General features: G+C 43.8%; 1 protein-coding gene and 1 long non-coding RNA gene across 7 annotated transcripts in view; both read right to left on the bottom strand.

Annotated features, from left to right (window-relative positions):
- The window catches only part of UST (uronyl 2-sulfotransferase), a 426,518-nt gene that overhangs the window by 406,070 nt on the left and 859 nt on the right, over nucleotides 1-19,589 (bottom strand). The gene's annotated exons all lie outside the window — the stretch shown is intronic.
- On the bottom strand, nucleotides 15,520-19,585 carry LOC132542685 (uncharacterized). The gene is made up of 2 exons (XR_009553651.1): nucleotides 17,130-19,585; nucleotides 15,520-16,057 (listed from the first exon to the last, which is right to left on the bottom strand). It is a non-coding gene; the product is annotated as an uncharacterized LOC132542685 (long non-coding RNA).

Raw genomic sequence — 19,589 nt, forward strand, 5'->3', positions numbered from 1 at the left:
TACATTGTGCTTTCTGGAAAGCAAAGACTGTCTAGAAAGTTCTCCCTGAGATGAGGAGGAGACCCAGTGACATGCCTACGTAACACTCTCACCATGGCAGAAACAGGGTAGCACCACGTTAGCTGTGAGCATTTTCAGATACAAGTACTGGGCCAGGAGGTGGCACACCCGGTAGAGCACACAGGTGACCGTGCTTCAAGGACCCAGATTCAAGCCCCCAGTTCCCACCTACAGGGAGACGCTTCATAAGCAGTATAACAGTGCTGCAGGTGTCTCTTTCTCTCCCTCTCTCCCACAAGCTCTCTTAGTTTCTCCTTATACGATCAACTAAAAGAAACAAATGATCATTGGGAGTAGTGGATTCATAGTGCACGTATAAAGCCCCAGTGAACCCTGGTGGCAACAAAAAAATAAAATAAAATAAAATAAAAAGACACAGGCAAAGAAAACCTAACCACCCACCTGTTGGGAACAGAGGAGCAAGACTCATGAGTACTAGAATAAAGAGTTGTCCCGGGGGTCCGGCAGTACCGCAGCGGGTTAAGCACATGTGGCATCAAGCGCAAGGACCGGTGTAAGCAACCCGGTTCGAGCCCCCGGTTCCCCACCTGTAGGGAAGTCCCTTCACAGGCAGTGAAGCAGGTCTTCAGGTGTCTGTCTTTCTCTCCCCCTCTCTGTCTTCCCCTCCTCTCTCCATTTCTCTCTGTCCTATCCAACAACGAAGAACAACAAAAAAAGTTTTGCCAACGCATTTGTAAAGCTCACCACTGAGCTACAAATGCACAAATAGTATCACTGAATGCTAGCTCTACCTAGCCTTTGCCTGGGTGGAACAGGCAATAAAATAAGAATAGGGGGTGTGGGGCTCAAGCTCACCAGGCAGGGTTAGTGCCTCTCCATTAAAAGGCTCAGGTTTCAACCCAGGCACCATGTAGGTAGTGGCAGTAGATTCTGTCTGTCTCTGAGAAAGTGGCCATGAGTGATAAAATCACAGGCATGTATGAGACCACAGCTCTGCAAAAGAGAGAGAGAGAGATGGACTAATAGAGCTGGGAAGATAGAATAATGGTGATGCAAAAGACATTCATGCCTAAGACTCTGAGGTTCCAGGTTCGATCACCAGCACCACCATAAGCCAAAGCTGAGCTGAGCTGTGCTCCTCTCTCTCTCCATATATATATATATATATATATATATATATATATATATATATATATTCCTTTCATTAAAAACAAATAAACAAAATATCAAGAGAGATAAGTGGAAAGGAAATGAAAGGAGGAGAGAGGAGGGATATAGGAGAGACGGTTTGGGTGCCAGCAAATATTTCTTTCTCCTTCCTTTAATTTCTGGGAACCTCTTCATCTCAAAGCACCACTAGAATAGAACCATTAATATTTCAGAGTCCTTAAGAGCTTGGATCTCTGCTGGGCAAACAAACAAGAACAGGCTTTGAAACTGGGAAAAGCATAAGTAAAGAAAGTGGCTTAACCTCAAAGCGGTCTGTCATCAGCCAAAACAGAACGAAGACACTGGATTTCTCAGTCTTGATTTTAAATGAACACTCTAGAATCCTTTCCTTCACCATTACCTTCATATTCTTTATTTCATTTTGTTTTTAAGATTTTATTTATTTATTTATTTATTTATTTATTTATTTATGAGAAAGATAGGAGAAAGAACAGACATCACTCTCGCACCTGTGTTCCCAGGGATTGAACTCGGGACCTCATGCTTGAGAGCCAAAGCTTTATCACTGTGCCACCTCCCAGACCACTACCTTCATATTCTATGCAACCTGTAGTGCATGCTTCTCTGGAATGGTTCCAGAGGACACACAACATACTTTCAGGAGTGTCCAAGGTTGAACCTACTTAAACTGGTTCTATGTCACACTTGGAGGTTATGACAACCTCTGGACTGAGGCGACAGGAAGAAGCCCTCACACCACCTGCAAAGAGGGGACCACAATGCCAGGGCTCACCTGTAAGCCTAGAGCTGCCAGTGTGTCCGAGCCCTCACTCCTGACTCCTCACTCAGCCCTGCCGCAGCTTCCTTGCCAACAGTCACTTGCTGTTTTCTTTCCCGCAATGGTAAAAAATAACTTCCTCTTGAAGTGTCTGAATCTGCATGTGATTTCACACACATTTTCTGGCCCACGGTCGGATGAATTCTGACACAATAACAGAATGCAATTGCAAGAAATCTGCAATTCTGTTCCTGTCCAACTCCAACCAGATGAATCCATTCCACCGTCTTCTTGAATCCTGAGAGAAGACTTTCCCAGGCAAGATGCTACATTCTCAGCACATCAGCTGCTTCTGGTGGACCCAGATGGTAGAGGGGAACGGAAATTTGCCACCTCCAATTCTGTCTTTGGCAGAGGGTTAACTCCACAGAAGGAACCCTGGCAACAGCAGGCAACCTTTGAAAAAGATTTTTACATGCTAAGTGTCTCCCTTAAGGGAGTCTCTCAGATGGAGGCCAGCTTTGATTTGTAGGCCTTGTGTTTGGTTGCGCCTTCCCTGTAACCTTCCTGACTGAATTGGCCTTTTTCCTGCCCTTGGTTAAGTTACGTAAAGGCAGTATCTAAGGGATAGAGAACTAGTTTACCCTAACAGTGCGCTGCTTTGCCAGGCATGTGTGAGACCCAGGTTCAAGCCTGGCCACACCTGCACTAGAAAAAGGTTCAGTGCTGTGGTCTTGTTTTTATTATTTGTGATTTAATATTGATTCACAAGATTGTAAGATAATAGGGGTATAATTTCACATCGTTCCTGCCACCACCATTCCCCATCCCCTCCACTGGAAGCTTCAGTGATTCTCCCAAGGTCACGGATGTGGGCTGATTTTATACCTATCACTATATATCTATTTATCTCTATTTGTACCTGTGTCTTTATCTATTTCTGGTCAATTCCTAGGGTCTTTACTTCACTATCTTTCTAAGTAATACCTACACCTATTACTCCCAAGTATCCTTTTTCTTTCCCTCTTCTCTTAGATAAGAGAAACAGTTGGGAGTTGGGCGGTAGTGCAACGGATTAAGTGCATGTGGCGCAAAGCGCAAGGACTGGCATAAGAATCCCGGTTCGAGCCCCCAGCTCCCCACTTGCAGGGGAGTCGCTTCACAAGCGGTGAAGCAGGTCTGCAGGTGTCTATCTTTTTCTCCCCCTCTCTGTCTTCCCCTCCTCTCTCCATTTCTCTCTGTCCTATCCAACAACAATGACATCAATAACAACAACAATAATAACTACAACAATAATAAAAAACAAGGGCAACAAAAGGGAAAATAAACAAATATTAAAAAAAAGATAAGAGAAACAGTAATGTGTGGTCTCTTTTACTGTCATTATTATTTTATTTTTTTATTGATTTTATTTTAATCAGAGAGAGAAAGAGACCAGTGCACTGCTCAGCTCTGGCTTATGATGGTGTGGGGATTGAGCCCGGAGTCACAGAGACTCGGGCATGGAGGTCTTTTGCATGACTATTATGCTGTCTCCCCAATCTCTTTTACTCTACTTCTCCTCCTTCTCCTTCTTCTTTTCTCTCTCTCTCTCTCTCTTTCCCTTTGTCTCTAAAATAATGAGTGAGTGAGTGAATGAAGGTAGTATCTAAAACCACAGATGAGATACTTAGTTCTGCTATTACCATGTGTAATAGGAGGCACATCTGGCACTCTAAAGTTCCTCTTCCTTTTTCTCTTACGAATCTACCTCATACTGCCTTGATTACTTACTTGTTCACTGTCTTAGGCACCCAGAGGGGGACTTCTCTGGCACTCTCACGGTGATTGTGACATCCAGAGGCCTTCTCAGCATGCTGACCATCTCACAGGAACATGGTTCTAAGACATCAGCAACACTTTTGCACTTGGGACCCAAGACAGAGCTTCCTGCGTCTCTCCTGACACCACCCACCTGTCATCAATACAGGTAGTGTGGGTGCAACATAGTCATTCTCAGAAGAAGACAGTTGAGAAGAAAGCCATTTTTTAAAAACAGAGTGAGAGATAGAGGGAGACAGAGACAGAGACAGAAACAGACCACAACACTAAAAGCTTTCTTCAATGCAGTGAGGCCCAGACTTGAACCCGGGCCATCCACATGGCAAAGCAGTGTACTATCCAGCAAGCTATTTTGCCAGCCTGCTGCTTCTTGCTTGTGCGCAGAAGCCGAGCCAAGCTACATGCATATGTCATTTTACCACTCCAGGACTGTTGTGACGCAGTATACGGGCTGACCAGAGCACTTGGCTGACGGCAGCCTTGGCGACAGAGCATACAGTGATCTGCGCAAACGCACAATGGACCGTGGGTGGATCCAGTCTGTGCAAATGCACAAAGCAATGTGGGTGGACTGAACAGACTTAAAAGCACGGCCAGCCAGAAGTCCACTCTCTTGGGCTGCTGCTTCTTCTCCTGGGCAGACGTATCTCAGCTGAAGCTATTTGAGGTGCCCTCCATGGCTACTTCTCCTGGGAACTGAACACGTGTGACTCAGCTAGCTGGTAAACTCTAAGCCTCCTCCCACAGCCATAAGCAACCTATACCCCGGCTGATGATTGTCTAACTCATGAGACTGAACTTTTGATAACTACTCATGGACTTTCTGGGCCTAGCATATTCTTAACTCCTGATGATAACTGCTTATTTTGCAATACCTAAAATAATGTCCCATACCTTTGTACTGCCTTAATAAAATATTGAGTTGTTTAAACCCGCTCCCAGCCTTCCACACAGCTGAATCCATTACGAACCACGCACCACAGCAGCCTAAGTCCCTTTGAAATTTTAATTACAATACAGGATACTTTCTCACTCAGACAGAGTTGTCGTACAGAGACACCTCAGCACTGAGGATCTTCTACTGCCAGAGCATCTCTTATGAGCTCACAGCTCAGGGTACTGAAAGTGTTATCATTTCTATGTTAGTTAAGAGCTCAGCAGACAGAAAAAGGGGATTAAAATGAATAAGGGAGAACAGGGGAGAGAGCATATGGTTTTGCAAAGAGACTCTCATGCCTGAGACTCCAAAGTCCCAGGTTCAATCCCCTGCAGCACCATGAACCAGAGTGGAGCACTCTGACTTAAAAAAAAAAAAAAAAAAAAGCATAAGGGAAAGAAAACAATATCCTTTCATATGCTCACTGGATAGTAGTTTTTCCTCTTCTGGGAACCGCCTGCTTATATCATTTGCCTCTCTATCTCATGTGTTGCTTCTCTTTTTCCTATTGATTGACGGTCTTATTAAATGTCTGCAAGTCAACCTTATTTCCCAGAAAAACATCTGCCCCCAAATCTGAGTCTCTTTGCTTTGTGTATGGGGTGGTGTTATACAGAAGGTTTCACTTCAATGTCCTTTTTTTCTCTTTTCCCCACATGAGAAACTAGAGGAAGAGAGAACCACTTCTCTTGTGTGCAAAGTGGAGATAATCCATGCTTTGTGAAAAGTACTCTTGTTTAAAGACTTGGTTTATCTGAGGGGGAGAGGAAGAGATGCAGAGGGTGTGAAGGAGAGGAAGAGGGAGAGGTACAGGGAGAGGAAGAGGAAGAGGGAAAGAGAGAGAGAGAGTGTGTGTGTGTTACCAGAGCACTGCTCTGCTCTGCCACATGCAGTGCTGGGGATTTAATCTGGGGCCCTGAGCATGCAAGTCCTGTGATCCACTGCTATGCAATCTTTCCAGTCCATGTAAAAGACTATTGAGTCCAATAGAAGAATCTCTGTAGTTCTTGGAAGAACTAGAAGTAGATGGAAACTATAAGGCATTTGCTCCCAGCACTATAAAGTGCTCTCTCAGGGGTTGGGGGCTGTCCATGGGGGGGGGGGGGTGAGATGAACAGCAGTCAGCAGCTGAGGTGAGCAATTCCCCTATGAACCATTCTCTTATCCTTGCTTCTTTGCCTTCCTTCCTATCACACAGTTAGACCCTCTCCCTGGAAAGCCATGTTTTACCCTGTTCATGATTCTCTTTGTGCCATCCTAGGGAAATTCAACCATTTTGGGACCAAAGGTATTATACTTTCATTGTCCAGAGACTGGGGCACACTGTTGATGGGTAGAGGGAAGTATTGCTAAATTTAATCAAGATTTCTAAAAAAGAACTATAATTAAGACTAGGAGGACTGGGGAGACGGCTTAATGGTTGTGCGAAAGACTTGCTTTCACTCCTTGGGCTTTAAATCTCAGATTCAATCCCCAGCACCACCATAAACCAGAGCTGAGCAGTGCTCTGGTCTCTGTGTTTTTCTCTCTGAATATTTCTCTCTCACTCTCATTAAAATAGAATAAAATACTTTTTAAAAAGACTAACAAAGCCATAATTTTCTAAAATATATTTTGCATATGCCACTTGCCTTAGCCACTGAACTTTTTCCGTCTTTTAAGCAACTCTTTATTTCCACATTCTACAAGTAAATGACCTCTTTCAAATGCATGACTTTGAGAGCAAACAGGACCTTCTAAGTGTCTCTAATTCAGTGACTCTAGAGATATAAAAGTCACCATCCTCCGAGACTACTTTATGAAAAATCACCTAGATAACATTTTTATTAATTTTAAAATGTTTTATTAATTGTAAATAAGAAAGAAATGCCAGATCACTGCTCAGCTCTGGCTATGATGATGCCAGAAACTGAACTTGGGGGAGTCGGGCGGTAGTGTAGTGGGTTAAACACACATGGCGCAAAGCGCAAGGACCGGTTAGGATCCAGGTTTGAGCCCCTGGCTCCCCACCTGCAGGGGAGTCACTTCACAAGCAGTGAAGCAGGTCTGCAGGCATCTCTCTGTCTCTCATCCTATCTCCCCCTTCTCTCTCAATTTCTGTCTCTATCCAATAACAAAAAAAAAAATTTAAAAAGAAGTTGAACTTGGGAGCTCAGAGCCTCAGATATGAAAGTCTTTGTTTGCATAATCACTAGGCTGTCTCCTTAGCTCTTGATAACTTCTTTAAAGGATCAAGAGCCACTTCCACTCTCCCATTCATGACTTTCAGGACATATCCTCTGATGGATCAAGACCATTCAGAAGCTATGCTACTGCTGAGAGTCCTAGGAAAGCAAAAACATTTGAGAATCAGAGCCACTATCAAACTCCTTTCTTTCAAAAGTGAAGAAATTTAAGCCTGGGATGCTCATGTGACTTTTATCTACTGTCACCAATGGTCTACCTGGGGACCTCTTGCAGCCCCAGGTTCTGGGCCTAGTCCATCAGCCTAGAATTTGCTTGACAGTTCTCTCGACCTAAGGGAAAGACATTCAGAAAGTCCAACAGTCTTCTTCTTTTTATTATGTATTTATTTATTTTGCCTCCAGGGTTATTGCTAGGGCTCAGTGCCTGCACCGTGAATCCACTGCTCCTGGAGGCTATTTTTTTCCCCTTTTGTTGCCCTTGTTGTTTCAGCCTTGCTGTGGTTATTATTATTGTAGTTCATGTCATTGTTAGATAGGACAGAGATAAATCAAGAGGGGAGGGGAGACAGAAAAGGGGAGAGAAAGATAGACAGCTTCACTGCCTGTGAAGTGACACCCCTGCAGATGGGGAGCCGGGGGCTCGAACCAGGATCCTTCTCCGGTCCTTGTACTTTGTGCTCCAACAGTCTTCTTACTAGCAGGAAGCTCTGTGCTATGGTTTTGAAGGTGCCAAGATAAAAATATAACTTGCTATTAATAATTTAAAAATCACATTTGCTTTTTCAACTTCTCATACTTACTGAGTGACCAACTACACAAAATGATAACTCTTACTTGCCAGCACCCATCAGAGTGGGTAGGTCAACACAAAGAAAGGGGAAAATGAAGAAAGAAGCAAGATCACTAGCCTCTTGGCAAAGACATGATCTGGTATTTTACTGCTCTTACCTTGACTTTCAGTAGAGGAAGTGACATGGACCAAAGAAAAGGAAGTGGCCATTTTACTAGGTATATAGTAGCTCCATCCTAAATGGGGGAGATTCTCAGAGTAGTTACATGGGAGGTGGTGCAGGTGGTAGAGAGCAAGCATGAGGTCCTGAGTTCGATCCCAGGTATCTCATGTGCCAGAATGATGCTCGGGCTCTTTTTCTCTCCCTCTCTCTCTCATTAATATGTAGACAAGTGAAAAAACAGACAAGAGTGTGACTTGTGGACCACTGAGCCAGTTCTAGAACTGTCAGGGATCCTGGAGGAAATCTCTGCAAACTCCCTCAGCCTAATTATTTTAATTCTGCTGGGGAATTTAAAAAAAAAAAAAGGTGAATAAATTCAAAGCAGGGGCAAGAAGCTGTGTAAAGAATGTGTTCTGTACAGACTGTCTCCAGGAAGCTGAAGAGAAGAAACAGGAAAGTGTGTGTGTGTGTGTGTGTGTGTGTGTGTGTGTGTGTGTGTGTGTGTTGAACAGGCAACTGCTGAAGAGCTGGAGAGAGTCAGGGTGACAAGATCAGCCACAGAAATTCTAGTTTGGTAATTTCCTACTTCTTTGTTACATTTGGTTCTTTTGATTGGAAGCCAAGCTCTGAATGAATCTGCATACTCCAGTGTGTGTGTGTGTGTGTCTGTGTGTGTGTGTGTGTGTGTGTGTGTGTGTGTGTAAAAGGCAACTGGAAAGAAGCAAACATTGGTATCTGTTAAATTTAAATTCTTGGCTTTGGGTTGGATAAGAACCTTTACAGTAACTGCCATAAAGCAATAACGTTAATCCCATTTATAGGTCAAAGCATCAAAGGTCCAGAGAAGTAAAGTTAATTGTTCAAGTCCTCCTCGCTAATAAGGGGCAATATGAAGACTGACATCCAAACTCTGCTCTAAAACTTATATTCTTCCTGGTGCTTGATGCTTTTAACCCACAGAAGGCCTCGAGTGAATACTTTGCTGAATGACTAGACAAAGGAATCCATGTTTCAGAATACTTTCATTTTTTAATTTTCATCAAGACTGTGAAAGTCATACTTACTGAACTAGAGAAAAATCAATGATGATGCCAGAAAAGCAGCCCAGTTAAATGTAAATAGTTATCTACATCATCTGTCAGCGAATGAACTGAGAAAAGCTTAATCAGAGCCGTGACTTGATGTTATTTCAATATCTTCCATCAAACAAGGGTCAATGCGTTCGGGCATGAAGTCCTCACTTCACAGTCTATCGTTTTGCAATAGGAGGTTAAAATCTGTTCAGCCACTATTTCAAAAGCCACATTATCCTATGGTCTCCTCTTCTGAAAGACTCAACAGGCATGCCTGAAATGCAAGAGCTAATTTAGCACACATTGCTACCTTGCAAGACATTTACCTAGAGAGAGAAATAAACGGTCATTCTGTGAACTACCAAACAACTGGGCTTCGGGATAATGATAGACAACAAGAAGCTTGTCTGAACTGAGTTAAATGCAGCCAAATCTCTAGACTGACCCAGGTATTCTTCACTACAGGGAGAAAGCTAGAAATCTAATTGCTTAAACCCCCACAGGTAAGAGACAGACAACTGTCCCTACGTGCACAAGAAAATGCTCACAAAACTATGCGTTACAGTGGTTTTAATACCTATGTTAGGAGCGCATGCTTCCACCAGCCAGGAAGAGACGGTCTGTGGATGTTAGCTGACCTTGAGTCTCTCTATGCAGCCACCTCCACGTTCTCTACTTAAAATAAAGGCCAAACAGAGCAGAATAGAAAATGAATGAAGTAGTGTCTACTTAGTAATTACACTGACTTGACAGCTGCTTCCTGAAGGCCTCTGCAAAGCACCCAGGAGAGGTGTCAGCGATGGTGAGGACTGGGTGAGCTCTTTCCTTTCAAACAGCTAGCCCACAGATGATCACACAGGAGCTGGAATGCCAAAACCTCAGAAGCGATGATGAACTATCTACCAGAGTTCAGATACGGTCTCTGGGACGTTAGCGTCCTAAGCCATCCACAATGAGGGATTAGCTGAGGCAAAGGCAAGTTGCAAGTCAAGAAAAATGAGCCCGTGCCTGTCTTTGAGAAATTACAGTTAATGGAGAACACAGTGGAAACCTGACAGGAGGTACATACAGCAAGCTCTCCACAAGCAAGGCTCCCTGGGAAACATTTAATATAAATGTGTTGCAACTTATGCAAATCAAGATAGCCTCTAATTGTATCTCTTTGAAAGCTTCTGGTTTGGGGTATCCTGTTTATATGTCCACCTCTTTAGAATTTCTAACATTTTTGGAAAATCCCTGTCTTAAACATCATAAGCTATCTTATTAAGGAGAAACATGGATAGAAAATATTGTTCCTATGTATGTGTCCTATATATTATACCACACAGGGATGAAAAATGAATTGCATGTGAATTCCAATTCTATGAGAATGCTCAAGATTTCCACGCTTGCCTTGAGCTCACTGCATCTGGAACAAAACAGACCCAAATGGTTTCTCCTGCTGAGTTTGTCAATTTCATCCAAGAAAGCAAACACAAAGACAAAATACATCCATTGTACTATAACTTGTTCTTTCTTTTTTAAATTTTATTTATTAAGGAGAAAATGGAGAAGAGAGAGAAAGAACCAGATATCACACTGGTACATGCGCTATCGGGGATTGAACTCAGAACCTCATGCTTGAGAATCCAGTGCTTTATCCATTGTGCCACCTTCCGGAACACCACCGTACTATAACTTGCTGTTCTGGGGACTACACTCAAATTCCACATTTTTACTGCTCTTGTCAAATTAGGTGAAGGCTAGCTGTCTGGAGATCATCATGGTGGAGCTGAATGCAAAGAGAGTTTGCATTCAAGTGTTTCATTTCTAAACTGCAATACGAAAGCCCTAATTTTCTTTTGAAGAGGTCCTGTTTTTCAATCAATCCTTAGGAGTTTATTTAGGTTCTACTACACACTCAGACATTGTACATCACACTAGAGAGGTGTTTAATGAATCAAACTAATTTCCCTGCTCTTTGAGAAGGGACATACTCATGAGACAGAGAACAATGCTTAACGGTGTTAAGTGAAAAACAGGACCCTTCTTGTCATTCTTGCAACTTCAAGGGTGAAAGCAAAAGTATAAGCCTGAGAAAGGTCTAATAACCTGGGTAAATAACAAATGCTTGAAACTCAAAGACAATCCAATGCAAAAACAGAAAAACTGTTGAAAAAAATTGTATATAAGCACATGAAAAGATACTTAGCATCATTAATCACTAGGCATCAAAGCAAAACCACAATAAGATACTACTTCATGAAGCCCATTAGAATAGGAACACTTAAAATCATGGGAAACAATAAATTTGGGGTTAAACACAGGGAGAAACCAGATCTCTCAGATATGGTATACGTGGTACAGGCAATGGTTCAACTTCTGAGGAAATAGCTGGAAGTCTCTCAGTAAGTTAAAAATAGAACTGATATCACCCAGAAAATTCTACCACTAGTTACATACCCAGAAGAAAACAGGTGTTCACAATGTAGTGTCTACAGTAATGTTCACAGCAGCAGTTTATAATAGTCAGAAGATGTAAACAGCCCAGGGAGTCAGGCGGTAGCACAACGTGTTAAGCACAAGTGACGCAAAGTGCAAGGACTGGCGTGAGGACCGAGCCCCCGGTTCCTCTCCTATAGGAGAATCGCTTCACAGGCGGTGAAGCAGGTCTGCAGGTGTCTATCTTTCTCTCCCCCTCTCTGTCTTCCCCTCCTCTCTCCATTTCTCTATGTCCTATCCAACAACAACATCAACAACAATAACTACAACAACAATAAAAAAGGGGGCCAACAAAAAGAAAATAAATAAATATTTTCAAAAAAATATGTAAACAGCCCAAATGGCCATCAGCAAAAGGGTAAACAAAATGTGTCAGGTTCACACAAGGGAGTATTATTCAGTCATAAAAAGAAATGAATTTCACGGTCTGCCTGGAGTGCAAGGATCCCAGGTCGAGCCCCTGCTCCCCACCTAGCGGGGAGTCGCTTCGCAAGCAGTAAAGCAGGTCTGCAGGTGTCTATCTTGCTCTTCCCTTCTCAGTCTTCCCCTCCTCTCTCCATTTCTCTCTGTCCTATCCAACAACAATAACAACAAAAACGGAAAAAGATGGCCACCAGGAGTGGATTCATGGTGCACGCACCGAGCCCTGGAGGCAAAAAGAAAGAAAGAAAGAAAGAGAGAGAGAGAGAGAAAGGAAGGAAGGAAGGAAGGAAGGAAGGAAGGAAGGAAGGAAGGAAGGAAGAAAGAAAGAAAGAAAGAAAGAAAGAAAGAAAGAAAGAAAGAAAGAAAGAAAGAAAGAAAGAAAGAAAGAAAGAAAGAAAGAAAGAAAGAAAGAAAGAAATGAATTTCTGGGGGTCGGGCGGTGGCGCAGTGGGTTAAGCGCATGTGGCGCAAAGCGCAGGGACCGGTGTCAGGATCCCGGTTCGAGCCCCCGGCTCCCCACCTGCAGGGGAGTCGCTTCACAGGCGGTGAAGCAGGTCTGCAGGTGTCTATCTTTCTCTCCCCTTCTCTGTCTTCCCCTCCTCTCTCCATTTCTCTCTGTCCTATCCAACAACGAATTGCGTCAACAAGGGCAATAATAATAACCACAACGAAGCTACAACAAGGGCAACAAAAGGGGGCAAAAAAAAAAAAAAAAGGCCTCCAGGAGCGATGGATTCATGGTGCAGGCACCGAGCCCAGCAATAACCCTGGAGGAGGAAAAAAAAAAAAAAGAAATGAATTTCTGACACATGGAATAACATGAACAAACCTTTAAAACAATCTGCTAAGTGCAAGAAGTTACACAGGACCACAATTAAATGACTTGACTGCAATGAATTGTCCAGCATATAAGATAGAAAGTAGGCTTAGGGTTCCTTCTCACTGGGGGAAATGGAAGAATTAAGGTGATGTCTATAAGAAATGGGGCTTCTTAAGCGCAAGGACTGGCATAAGGATCCCAGTTCGAGCCCCCGGCTCCCCACCTGCAGGGGAGTCGCTTCACAAGTGGTGAAGCAGGTCTGCAGGTGTCTATCTTTCTCTCTCTCCCTCTCTGTCTTCCCCTCCTCTCTCCATTTCTCTGTCCTATCCAAAAACGACATCAATAACAACAGCAGCAATAACTACAACAATAAAACAACAAGAGGTAATAAATAAATAAATATTAAGAAATAGGGCTTCTTTTGTGATCATAAAAATGCTCGGAATTTGAGAGGACCAATGATTGCACTTATCCAAGATATGCGGTTTATGAATTTATGAATAGAAGCATTTAAAACTATAATAAATACTCAAACATACTTCATCTGGATTTTTTTTTGTACAATTGGAACTTTCTCTCAACTTCTGCAAATAAGAGGTTTTTTTGGTGAAATGCTACTGCTTCTGTCCTCATTTCTAACAAAAGAATCCATGCTTACCACTGCTGAAAGTAGAGTTTTGAAAATAAAATGAAATGTAGGCAAGACATCTTTATTGGGGCCTGTATTTGGGGCCAAGTCATAATTCTTTAGCCAAAAAAAAAAAAAAGGAAGTAATAACTCCTCATAATCCTAAAGGCTGCAATCTGTCAAATAAGATGCCTTGTCAGTGTCCATCACTGATACCCCTCAGCATAGCTACAGCTGCAGGGCAAGCTACTATTTCTGCTCCTGCAGTTTCCCTCTGGGGAAGCAATAGATAATGTTTCTTTTGGAACTCCAAAAGCTTGACCACTTTTCATTCTAGCTTCTGAAATACAAAACCAACTAGTGTTTTCAACCTGGACAGATGACAAGGAATTTGAAGAAAAGATACATATGTATGTGTATTTTTAAACAATTCATGCTGAGCCTAGTTCACATTAAAAATAGTTTACAAGGCAGAAGGCTTTTCACCATTCATACTATGGGGTTTAGGGAACAGACTGGTGAATTCTGCTGAAAATGTAACTGAATTCCATTTTCTGTCCTCTCTGACAGTGCTGCTGTGTCCCCAACCAACCCTGCAAGATAAATTTGCAGCTATGAACAAGAATGCCATTCTCTTTTTATGTCAACAACTTCGATTGATAGCATCGTATGTCATGCATTTACTTCCTAGATGACTGTCTGAGACCCTGGGGACTTAATTTAAACTGTGCATGATGTGCAGAAACACACACACACACACACACACACAACTTGACTTTCAGGGTTTAGAGATATGATTTTGTAACTGAGCTGGACCTCTCTTTTTGCATTTCTTTTCCCTTTAAATTCACTTAGAGAATCTCAAAGTCCATAAAACGACATCTCTTACTCTCTTGCTTTTCAATTCAAAGTTGCCATGTTCATTTATAATGTATATCAAGATTGGCAATTCTGGGAACCAAGAGCTATATATGTCTCCATTTAGAGTAGCATAAATTTAAAGTGGAAAGGAAAACTATATCAACTTAAGATCAATCCGGCAAATTTAGTTCCCATAAAGGCTAGATCACATATCTGGGGCTTGATGATAAATCATTAGAGTTTGCCGGATGAATAAGATCAGTAAGTGGTAAGCCATCTGGCAGATTCGGTTTACATCAGTGTAATGAGTAAAGATTCCAAGTTTTTGATATTTCCACAGCTCCTAAGTAATGAGGCTACTGGCAGAGGCCACATCATAATCCAATTTCAGGATGGGGGGAGATTTGATTTGATTTTTGTTTTCTCCAGCAAAGCAGAATCTGAATGCCATTTCAGAAGGAGGGGAAAAAAATGATATAATTTCACTGAATTGAAAAAGTAATGGTCTCTTTAGGAGAACTACTGCAGTTTCCAGTTGGGGGGGAGGAGAGCATAGAACTCTGGTGGTGGGTGCTATATGGGATTATACTTCTAATCTGATAATTTTATAAGTGAATATTCAATCACTAATAAAAAATTGAAAAAAAAGTCAATGGTCTCCAAATTAAAGTACAGTAATTTGCTACATATGTCTATTGACCCCAATGTATTTCTTTCTGCTTCCCCCACCTTCTACCCTGATTCAGGGAAAAGCAAAACTAAAAGTGATCCCTGCCTAATTCTCCTTATGTGCTATTCAGCAAGTCAGTGATCCTCTGTGCCCTCCCGGCCTCCACATCAATAAGTGGGAAGAACCCATCCATGGTATTGTGGTGCAGGTGTGGTTTCACCCTGCCTGTGACAGACAGACATAGACACAGACACAGACACAGACACAGTACATGCTCGCTTTTTATTGCTAATAGCCTCATCTCTTGGCTCTGCTGCCAAATATCACCCTACTTCCTTGCTAACACACATGTACTCACAGCATCACCAAATATCAAGCAGCTATATATATCCGATGCACATTATCACATAAAAGGATAAGAAGTCATTCTCTGGGGTTCAGGCAGTAGTGCACTTGGTTGAACGCACACACCTGTTAACAAGATTCAAGTCCCCAGTCTCCACATGAAGTGGGGGAAAGCTTCATGAGTGATGGAGCAGTGCTGCAGATACCACTCGCTCACTCTCCCTATGTCCACCTCCCATCTCAGTTTCTCTCTGTTCTATTAAACATAAGGAAAATAAAAAGAAAAGAATACGCTGCAAAGACAAGTGCAGCCTACAAATATTTTGATTTGGAAATTATTGACTTTGTACCAATTTATTTTTTTTAATTTATAAAATGGAAATATTGATAAGACTATAAGGTAAGAGGGCTACATTTCCACACAGTGGCTACCCCCAGAAATCCATATCCAATCCCCTCCCCTGATAGCTTCCCTATTCTTTATCCCTCTGGAAGTATGGACCCAGGGTCATTATGGGGTGCAGAAGGTGGAAGGTCTGGCTTCTGTAATTCCTTCTCCACTTAATATGGGCATTGGCAGGTCGATCCATACTCTCAGACTGTCTTTCTCTTTCTCTAGTGAGGTAGAGATCTGGGGAGGCAGGGCTCCAAGACACATGGTAGGGTCCTCTGCCCAGGGAAGTCCGGTTGGCATCATGGTATCATCTGGAACCTGGTGGCCTGACCCCAGATTCCCAGGCTGAAAGCAGCTTCCTTGCAGAGCTCACACTAGGTGTTGTCTCCAAGTCGCCATCTTATTTATTTTTAAGAGATCCAGTTGGCTCCGAAATTGGTTGACAAGAGCAACGGGAGATGTGTTTACTGACCACACATTTTTGTTTTGACAGACACTGAAATGGTAGAACGGAGGAGACAAGAGGAAAGGAATCCTGCGGATACCTCTGCCTCATCTTATTAAGGATATATTTTCGACCTTCCTGAAAACCACAAGCTTGCTTTTCCTGAAAATTACTATAGTTATGCAACAGCAAGGAACAAACTTGGTGGAGGAGATCCTATTTACAGAGCACAGTGCTGTCCCTCTTTAACCCAACATGTCAGCCAGAACCTCAAGCATCAGCTGGTAATGGTGTCCATCCTTCTGTGCTTCCTACTTCTTGGAGTGAATGCTATGAATTCACTTTCCTACCAACTTATCTCAAATAGACTGGGCTTGGTTTTTTGAAGCCTGTAAGGAAAGCTCTACATTTTGGCTAGAATACATATTTGACTAAGCTTACATAAGGTCAAAATGATAGATATTGAAGTTTCTTGATTTTATCCTCAGCAGCTTCCTTGCTCCTTTCTCCTCCCACGTTTTCTCACCCTGTAAAATGGATTTCAGAACTACATCTTAGGAACAGAGCAGTGTAAGAAAAAGTCTAGCTCATTCTTAGATTTTACTAATGAAAAAACACACCAGGAGGTCCATGAAGTTTGATGGCCCTCCCCAAAGCCAAGCAATCCTCAGAATACTGGGCCCAGAAGAGCTTGTTCCCCATTCATTGTATTTTCCCCACACCACCCACCCTGAAGGATCAGTCACTCAAAAAGCACTGCTCAGCTCTGGCCTCACGTGGTGCTGGGGACTGAACCTGGGACCTCTGGTGCCTGAAGCATGAAAGTCTGTTGAGCCATCTCCCTAGCCTCCAGAACAGATTACTATTAATAATTTGTCACCTTAGTTCATGAACTAAGGTCAAATGAATACTGTGAGTCTAGGAAAAAAAATACCATGATTTGTATATATATATGTGTGTGTGTGTATATATATATATATATATATATATATATATATGCTTGCTGAGAACTCATCAACTTAAGCCAACATTTTCAGATAAAAAGAGAGAAGTGGATAAAGACAGAGAAAGAAAGACAGACACTATGGCTCCTACATGGTGTGGAAGGAGGGGGAGCTCTAACCTGGGCAGCCCCTGGTATGGGAATGCAGACACCATCAAGCCATATCACAGGCCCCCAGAATGCAGATTATTTTAAGTGAAGAGCAGGGAAGGCCTTGGAGGCTGAACAGAAGCTCTTGTCCTCTTCTCAGTCCTCTTCCTCTTTCCTGATTGAAGAAGCATAATTACCACTGACAATCTGAAGACCTAGAAGAATGTGCTCTGGGAGGGGGTAGTGCCCAGATCATCATTGAGCATGTGCTCTCTAGCTAGCTAAGAAACACATCTTTTTATTCTCAGAGTTAAGTAATGTCCCTCCCTGATATGTGACACCTCCTCTCTTGGACAAATCAGATTCCTTACCATTGGCATATATCCCTGCCCCATTCTAGTTTTCTTTAGCATTTACTGCACATTCACCCTCCAAATGCCATGCTAGTGAACTGAACTTCTTTTCTGACTGATGCCACCTTGCTTAGTCAAAGCCAAAGAAAGGGGTAGGGTGGGGAGAGGACGACACATTTGCACTGCACCCTTACCACTCAACCTGTTAACAGAAATGTCTCCAAAGTATTCAGATTTTATGAAGAAAGACCCCTGAACTTCATAAAATATATGGCCAAATGCCAATTAACAGTGATTGATGATGGTAGGAAAAAAAAAAAAAAGCATATCTTGTGTGATATTAGCAGATGTCTGAGAACCCAGGAAGTTGCGAGACCTCAAAATAGGAAAAGAAGAGATCTATGGGGATCCCCACCTGCAGGGGAGTCGCTTCCCACCACAGTGAAGCAGGTCTGCAGGTGTCTATCTTTCTCTCCTCCTCTCTGTCTGACCTTCCTCTCTCCATTTCTCTCTGTCCTATCCAGCAACAACAACAGCTATGACAACAATAACAACTACAACAAGCACAAGGGCAACAAAATGGGAAAAATAGCCTCCAGGAGCAGTGGATTCGTAGTGCAGGCACCGAGCCCCAGCAATAACCCTGGAGGCAAAATAAATAAATAAATAAATAAGAAGAGATCTTCTGACTCCTCCCCAATAAAGAGGGAATACCCCTAAATCATCTCTTACACCAGATGCCTGGTCTCTGCTTTGGCAATCCACTTGACCAATATTTGCCTTCAATTCACTCTTAAGCAGCTTACAATTCCTCCAAAGTTTCCAAGGAAAATCGAAGTGTCTCTTTAAAGATCTGAGCTACTCTACGTGAAGGAAAGAAAAAAAAAAAAGATGTTATTTGCTTGTGCACCTCAGAGTCTCATAGTTAAGTCCCTGCGAAGGAAGTGTTGCCCTTTGCAAAACTCTCTGCTCCCCAGACCTGTGGCTCCTTCCAGGAAGGGACTTTGTGAATGGGGCAGCCTCAGAGTTGGCTCCTGGAGGTTGCTGCGTTGTAGCCGCTTGACTGGACTCAGGTTCGAGTGGCGGGGAGGCAGCGAGGCTGCAGCGGTTCCCTTGTGGGCCCGGCTCAGAACCTGGGCTGTGTGCAGGCAGCTGGAGCCCTCCAGGCTTTGCCCGCCGGCGCCACTCCTCTGTCCCCAAACTCCCTGCAGATGCGCATGGGTCCTGGGCAGCGCGCTCCAGCAGACAGGACTCCGGGGACCAGGGCAAGCGCTCGCCGCTCCAAGGCAGCAGACCTCGGGGTCACAACTCTAGCCCGCACCCCCCCCCCCAAAAAAAAGTCCTCCTCACCGTCATTATCTCTTAACATCTCTACTAAAGATAGGTGGCCTGGTTCCTAATAAACCAACCACGCAGAATCCACCACCACTACCTCCAAAAAAAGTTTTGGCTTGAGACACACTCAGCAGCTCAGCGCGGACGATGGCCGGGTCAGAGCAGGCGACAGAGCTGATCCCAGCGACCCGCGCCGTCGGGCAGCCCCGGGCCTCAGGGTGCAGCACACTTTCCGCGGTCCACTAGCTGGGGACTGCGGGGTGCGCGGGGGTGGGAGGTGGGGAAGACTTGCAAAGTGTCCCTGGACCACCCAGGCTAGCGACCAGAAGGGGGACTAGCCGGGTCCGATTCCTAGAGCAGACTGTGGAGAGAGAGGGGCGCTGCACCCACACGCGCCACTCGGAGCGCAGGACAGGACCCGACCACGGTCACTAGCAACTCTGGGGGGTGTCCCCTCCCCTACTTTCTGTCCGCCACGCCAGGAGGGAATCTGCACACACTCTTGTGTAGACACACACGCACAAGCCCAGAAGGGTGACGCGGGCGTGTGGAGGTAAGAGGTGCCGCGCCCCGGTACCTGCCCTGCGCATCTACCTAGAGGCGCCCCAGCGCTGGGTGCAGACAGACAAACAGACACGCAGCTGAGGAAGCGGGCGACCTAGCAGTTCGCTGGGGTCCCACTTGGGGAGCCTCCTCCCGTTAGCGGCAGGCGATGGGAGCACCCCCAGAATCCACCGTCACCATCAACCCCCCCCCCCCATTAAAAAGAAAGAAAGAAAGAAAACGAACTTCGCGAGCCCCT

The sequence above is a fragment of the Erinaceus europaeus genome, chromosome 13 (genome assembly GCF_950295315.1).
Source record: "Erinaceus europaeus chromosome 13, mEriEur2.1, whole genome shotgun sequence".
Classification (NCBI taxonomy): domain Eukaryota; kingdom Metazoa; phylum Chordata; class Mammalia; order Eulipotyphla; family Erinaceidae; genus Erinaceus; species Erinaceus europaeus.